The 7,883-nt window shown below is 39.9% G+C and overlaps 1 pseudogene; it reads left to right on the forward strand.

Moving 5' to 3' along the window:
- Positions 1–1,561: 1,561 nt before the first annotated feature.
- On the forward strand, positions 1,562–1,703 carry LOC142438087 (U2 spliceosomal RNA; annotated as a pseudogene).
- Positions 1,704–7,883: the final 6,180 nt, after the last annotated feature.

Genomic DNA, 7,883 nt, shown 5'->3' on the forward strand with positions numbered 1-7,883 from the left:
CACGGACTCCCCCCACTCCTCCTGGCTAACACATCGCATGGGGGGGGGGGTGCGGGGGGGATACGGATGATGATGAATCCAGTTTTGAAGGATTTTAACTCTTTACTTTTTAGCTTGGTTGCTGATTGAGCTCAGGGAATAGCACTCTTAATGTATCACTGTTGATACCTTCTTGTTTTTGTTGAACCTATTTTCCACTTACTGTGCGGGTTTAATAATGTTAAATGACGTGTTGTCCTTTTATTTATGTTTTTTATTTAAAATAAATATTTAAACACATTACCCCACTGATGTCTAAATTTTTAGTAATTTTAATTTCATTTGTTTTGATTATTGAAACTCACCAATAACTTCTGCATTTTCCACCCTAGCCTTACACTGGAGTCAGTTTGTCTGGTTTCCCAGGTAATAATTAGGTACCTCGGCTTATACTCAGGTCGGCTTATAGTCGAGTATATACGGTACTCATCCTTGAAGTATATGTATTCCTCAAGTGTTGTAAGAAATCCATCCAGCATTAAAAGGCACATTATGAACAGTATTGCGTGATATGTTATAGCTCAGATATGATGTTGGGTATTTTAAAAGTAGGCACACTTAAGCTTACGGCCATCAAGTCAGTTCTGACTCAGTAACCCTATTGGACAGGGTCAAACTGGTCTTTTGGGTTTCTGAGGCTGTAAACCTCCTAGGACCAGAAATACTCATTGTTATCCCACAGTAGCTGGTGGGTTAGAACTTTTGAACTTGTGGTTAGCATCCCAACCTGTAATCCATGATACCATCGAGGATTTGCTTATTGTATAGCATATACTGAACGATACTAAAGGTTTTCAACAATTCATTAAGAATTCAAATGGACACATATTGTATTTTAAAAAGACAGAACTCATAATCATTGAACACTTAAAAAATCCGTGGGTGATTCAAATCAGGAGGTATTATACTTGGAAAAAGTACTAAATTTAGGGCCAGAATTGAGTTTGTATCCATGTCTGCTACTTGCGGGCTTTGTGAGCTTGGTCGTGTCAGTTCATCGCCGACCCTCAACTGCAAATGGTAATATGGAGAATGTGCTTTGAAAATGACTCCGTAAGGAGGCCTGGTGGTGCAGTGCTTAAGGCACCTGCCCACTAATCAAAAGACCAGAGGTTTGGACCCTGCAGACCCTCTACAGGACAAAATGAAGTCGTCTGTTGTGGTAAAGATTCACAGCCACAGAAACCCTATGAAGTGGCTCTGCTTAGATCTACAGGAACACTCTGAGTCAGGATCAACTTCATGGCAGAAGTTCAGTGGTGGGTCTTTCATTTTTATGGTGTGTCATTATCTTAGAAAATAATTTACCTTGAAATTCACTTGCGTAGAAAAGTTAGAAATGCCAACATTACAATAAATTTTAATGCAATGTAAACAATAATTATCTATTCCATTCCATTTAACTGGTGACAAGTTCTTTCTGAGTGGCTTTAATATGCCCTCTGGACTTACATAAACTAGTTTTCAGGAAGAAGAGTGTTAAAACTAAGCAATTGGGAACTTTTATTATAAGAGCAAATGTATCGCTTCTCAGCCTTTTGGCTAAGATCAAGTGTAGTATAATAGCAAATGTAAGACATTTTAAAAGCTGACCTACTATATAGCCTGATTTTATAGGTGTGTTTTTATGCTTAAGTGTATATGTATACTCACACACACGTGATTCTTCTTAGATTTGTGGATGTATTTAGAATTTCAACCATACATGAAACACACACAGAATGAAAGACAAACATTTTAAAAACATATATGATAGGCTAATTTATCTTCTTTTTTATTGTTTACCTTCACTCAGGTAAACTTCTTTCGTTTTTTTTCCCACAGGGAAAGAGGGACCAGACTTCAACCCAGTGCTCCAAGATGTGAATGCAACATACTGGCATAGAGTAGGGAACCAGTGGAGAGGCCTGAGGGACTGGCCCAATCCCAACTACGTGGACACCTCCCCACCCCACCTCCCGAAGTATTTATTTCAGAGGACAGCACTGAAGCTGCAGCTCAGGGAGAAGGACATATCTGATCAGAGCACACGGAAGCAAATGAAGAGGGAGGAAGAGAGTGGAGCACATCCTGGCTGTGAGGATGATATTACCACTCAGAGCAGCCAATCCGCAGAGAAGACCATATGGTCAGCCCCACTATGAGACATGACATCCCTCACTGACCCATAGCCGTACAGGTGACAACACTGGAGACACAGTATGGGAATTGTGCCTTATCTGACACCACCACACTGAGGCAAAACACTAAGGGCGTGCCACAGAACAGCAAGGGGAACAGAACAACTAAATCCCCAGGGAATTCCAAAAATAGACTTTGGTGCCAGGACCTGGTGCCCCATTAGACTCAACCTGAAAACACTACTAAAGGGCAAAAAACAGTGTTGAACTAACTACAGCCTTTTCTTTTTGTTGTTGCTGTTGTTTTGTTTTCTTTTGTTGCTTTGTTTTGCTCTGTCTTGTTTTTGTGCATGTCATTATATCTGCAGGTTTGTCTAAATAAAATAGGGTGGATGAACAATCGAGCAGAAAACAACAGGCCTGACAATTCTGGGGGAACATGCCGGAGGAGGGTGGGGGGAAGGGAAGTGGTGTTAACAAACCCAGGGACAAAGGAACAACAAGTGATCCAAATCAGTAGTGATGTAGGGTATAGGAAGCCAGGTGGGGCGTGATCAAGGGTAATGTACCTAAGAGGAATTACTGACACCCAAATGAAGGCTGAGCATGATAGTGGGACAAGAGGAAGGTAAAAGGAAATAGAGGAAAGAACTAGAAGGCAAAGGGCATTTATAGAGGTCTAAATACAGGCATGTACATATGTAAATATATTTATATATGATGATGGGGAAATAGATCTATGTGAATATATTTATAGGTTTAGTATTGAGGTAGCAGATGGACATTGGGTCTCCCCTCAAATACTCCCTCAATTCAAGAATACTTTGTTCTATTAAACTAGCATTCCATGATGCTCACCTTCTCGACACAATCACTGAAGACAATGCAGGTACATAAGCAACTGTGATGAAGAAAGCCGATGGACCCCAGCTATCAAAAGATATAGTGTCTAGGGTCTTAAAAGACTTGAAGGTAAACAAGCAGCCATCTAGCTCAGAAGCAACAAAGCCCATATGGAGTAAGCACACCAGCCTGTGTGATCATGAGGTGTCAAAGGGATCACGTATCAGACATCAAAAAACAACAACAAAAAAATGCCATCGTGTGTGTACCTTCCCAACATGATCGCTGAAGACAAATGAGTGCATAAGAAAATGTGGTGAAGAAAGCTGATGGTGCATAGCTATCAAAAGATATAGTGTCTGGGGTCTTAAAGGCCTGAAGATAAACAAGGAGGCCTCTAGCTGAGAAGAAACAAAGCCCACATGAAGAAGAACACCAGCTTGTGTGATTACGAAGTGTCCAAGGGATCAGGTATCAGCCATCAAAGAACAAAAAATCAAATCATTGTGATTGAGGGGGAGTGCAGATTGGGGACCCAAGACCCATCTGTAGGCAAGTGGACATCCCTTACAGAAGGGTCCCAGGGAGGAGATGAGCCAGTCAGGGTGAGTATAGCAATGATGAAATATACAACTTTCCTCTAGTTCCTAAATGTCTGCCCCCCTAACTATCATGATCCCAATTCTACCTTACAAATCTGGCTAGATCAGAGGATGTACAGTGGTACAGATAGGAACTGGAAACACAGGGAATCCAGGAGAGATGATCCCTTCAGGACCAGTGCTAAGAGTGGGGATACCGGGAGGGTGGAGGGAGGGTGCAGTGGAAAGAGGAAACTGATAGCAAGGATCTACATATAACTTCCTCCCTGGGGGATGGACAACCGAAAAGTGGGTGAAGGGAGCATTGGAAAGTGTAAGATATGACAAAATAATAATAATTTATAAATTATCAAGGGTTCATGAGGGAGGGGGAGCGGGGATGGAGGGGAAAAATGATACCAAGGGCTCAAGTAGAAAGCAAATGTTTTGAGAATGATGGTGGCAACAAATGTACTTGATACAATGAATGTATGTATGGATTGTGATAAGAATTGTATGAGCCTCCAATAAAATGATTAAAGAACAAAAAGAATGTAAACAAAATTAATTTCAAAGGAAAGACCTTTTTCTTTTGAACTGTTTTTGGGGCATAATGTACATGAAAGTTTACAGAGCAGATTATTTTTCCCGTTCAGCAATTCAAGCAAATTTTGTTTTGTGACACTGATTGCAATCCTACGATGTAACAGAGACCGTTTCCCTCCCTGCCTGTGTACTCTGTTTGCATTTGTCCTTGCTTCCGTCATCGGAGCTCTGTTGTGATTGTTGTTATGTGCCCTCCAGTCGCTTCCCACTCTCGCATGTGCTTGGCAGAAGGAAGCTACCCAGTCCTGCACCATTCTCACCATTGTTCATAGGTTTGATCTCATTGTGACAGCCACTGTGTCAGTCCATCTTCTCCAGGGTCATCTTCTTTTTTTGCTGTCCCTCCGCTTTACCAAGCATGATGCCATTCTCCAGCGTCTGATCTTCCTGATAACATGCTAAAAAAAGTACACGGGATGAAATCTCACCATCCATGTCTTTAAGGTGCATTCTGGTTGTACTTCTTACAAGACAAGAGCTTTTTGTTCTTTTAGAGATCCATGGTACTTTCAATATTCTTTTCCAATACTAAAATTCCAATACATTGGTTTGTCTTTGGTATTCCTTATTCCATGTCCACCTTCCACATGCATAAGAGGTCATTGAAAAATAACATGGTTCACATCAGGTACACCTTAGTCCACAAAGTAACATCCTTGCTTTCCAACACTTTAAAGAGGTCATGTGCAGCAGATTTAAACAATGTAATGAATGATGGATCTCTCTACTGCTGCTTCCAAGAACACTAACAAAGGGGGACAAATGTTGTCCTTTTGATTTCCTGTGGTTGTCACCAGATTGATTCTGTGTAGTCAGTCGTAGTAGACTTTTAAAAGTAGAAGTTGACAAAATGACTGTAAAATTGATATGGAAATTCAAAGGTGCTTAAAGGACCCAAAATGGACTTAAAGGAAGCAAAGTAATACCCACAACACAATAATTAAAAATAAAATCGATAAACATATGAGAAAATAAATACAAGATTTAAACAGATGCTTCACAAGAATGATATATGAACGAACAATAAGCACATGAGAATGTGTTTAAATGAAAGTGGGAGGGGGAGGGAGCAGGATAATTGGTTGTGATTACACAACTCATTCTAACAGTGATTTGACCATGGGGGGTTGGGGTGGTTTCTAAAATTTATTGCAGTAATGATTGTACAATTCTTGATATAATTGAATGATCGAACTCTTGAATTGTGTGATATGTGGGTAAGGTGCCAATTAAACTTTAAAAAAGGGTTTAGCTTCTTTAATTATAAAAAAAGCACAAGTTAAAATTATAGCATACGTTCTCTATACAGAAAAGATTAAAAGACTTATTATCAAATGTTAGTAGAGTATGTGAGCAAATAGAATCACATACATTGCTGGTGAGAGAGTAAAATTGTAAAAGCTTTGGAAAGTTGGCAGTTTCTTAAAAATTTAAGCATATCTTCTAACCTATTACCCAGCAAATCATTCTTAGGTATTTATTTATTATTATTTAGGTACACGGACATTTACATATGTTTACACAGACTTGTACATGAACATTCGTAGCAACTCTATACAGCTAAGACCTAGTCTCCATACGTCTACAGGAAAAGGAGAAGAAGAAGGAGTTCAGGAGCATATAAAGGAACGGTTGTTGTTGTTTAAATCTGTACATGAAAGGCAGTGTTACAATCTGCATATAAAGTATGAGAATTTTTGTCTTGAAAAATACAGGAAAAAATGGACAGTCGTGAGTATAATCCTTGGGAGTAGGGAGAGAGAAGAGGGAAAGGCTATTCAGTGGAAGGCAATTAGGAGGAATTAGATATCATAAATAATTATTATTAGATATCGTGAATGAAGGGTTCATGAGGTAAAAAGGTTCATTCGAACCTCATTTTGTGTGTGTGTGTGTGTGTGTGTGATGGTATTAGTGATTATGTAGGTGATCCTTTCATAGAATCCTTCAATGGCTGATTTAAGAGAACAGCATGGCTGTGCATTTTTTTATTTCCCGCTCTGGAAAAATGCTGCAGAAACTGTTGTGATGTTGAACACAGCTTACAAGGACAGTGCTATGGGAGAAACTCAAGTGTACAATGAGTAGTTTTCTCATTTCAAAAAAAGGTGCAATATTGACTGATGACAAACCTCATACTGGATTTCCATCAACTTCCCGAAAGGATGAAAATTTCGACTTGTAGTTCCTTTGGACTTCATTCCTCCAGGTCAGACTGTCAATTGACCTTTCTACTTCGAGGTTCTGAAAAGACTGCACAGCAGTGTGTGACGAAAAGGCCTGATTTGTGGCAGATGGGGGGCTGGTTTTGCCATGACAATGCACCTGCTCACACAGCCATCTCGGTGTGCCAGTTGTAGACAAAAACACAGCAGGTCTCTCCTGCCCCACAGACCTGACTCCCCTGACCTCACTCTGTGTGACTTATTTTTGTTTCTATGAATGCAGAGGAACATGAAAGGACAGTGATTTGGTTAAGTAGAAGAGGTGAGGAAAAAAACATGGGAGGTGCTGTCAGTCTTCAAAGCAGATGAGTTTGAAAAATGTTTCCAAGAATGGAATCACAGATTTAAAAAATGTATTAAATGCAATGGAGAGTACTTTTAAGGTGATAAGATTGTTTTGTAAAAAATATATAAATACATAACTTCTAAAAGAATTCTGTTTTGGGGGGATGCTCATTCGTGTATATATATAATTTTGGCTGACTATTTCCAATATATCTTGCTGGTCATAATCAGCAAAATTATATTTATCTTATATGCTCATGTACAAATCGAGTTTTTCAGCACATTTTAATGCAGTTTTGGCGGTAAAATTAGGTGCCTCGGCTGATATTTGGGCCGGCTTATACTCGTGTGTGTATGGTAATTATAGAAGCCATGGGACAACATTTAACAAAATTTAAACTGAGACTACATTGGAAATTTTGAGGCATAGGGTTTGTAAACAACAACAAAACCCACTGCCAGAGAGACAGCTTCAATTCGGAGTGATCCTGTAGAAGAGGATGACTGCTCCTTAGGGGACTCGTACAATTCTTATCACAATCAATACATACATCCATTGTGTCAAGAACATATGTACATTTATTGCCATCATCATTCTCAAAACATTTTCCTTTTGCTTGAGCCCTTAATATCTGCTTCTAATTTTCCCCCTCACCCCCTACCTCATGAACCCTTCATCATTCATAAATTATTATTATTTTGTCATATATTCCACTGTCTGACATCTCCCCCGCCTTCTTCTCTGCTGTCCCTACCCCAGGGAGGAGGCTATATGTAGATTCTTGTAATCAGTTCCCCCTTTCTATCCCACATTCTCTCCACCCTCCAGGCATTGCCACTCTCATTACTGGTTCTGGATGAGTCATCTGTCCTGGATTCCCTGTGTTTCCAGTTGCTATCTGTACCAATGTACATCCTCTGGTCTAGCCAGATTTGCAAGGTAGAATTGGGATCATGATTTTGGGGGCGGGGGAAGTATTTAAGAACTAGAGGAAAGTTATGTTTCATTTTTGCTACTCTGCACCCTGCCTGGTTCATCTCCTCTCCACAACCCCTCATCAAGGGGTGTCCGGTTGGCTACCATTGGGCTTTGAGTCTCCACTCTGCACTCACCCACATTTTCAATGATATGATTTTTTGTTCCTTAATGCTTGATACCTGATCCCTTTGACAGCTCGTAGTCA

Source organism: Tenrec ecaudatus, chromosome 1 (genome assembly GCF_050624435.1).
Source record: "Tenrec ecaudatus isolate mTenEca1 chromosome 1, mTenEca1.hap1, whole genome shotgun sequence".
Lineage (NCBI taxonomy): Eukaryota > Metazoa > Chordata > Mammalia > Afrosoricida > Tenrecidae > Tenrec > Tenrec ecaudatus.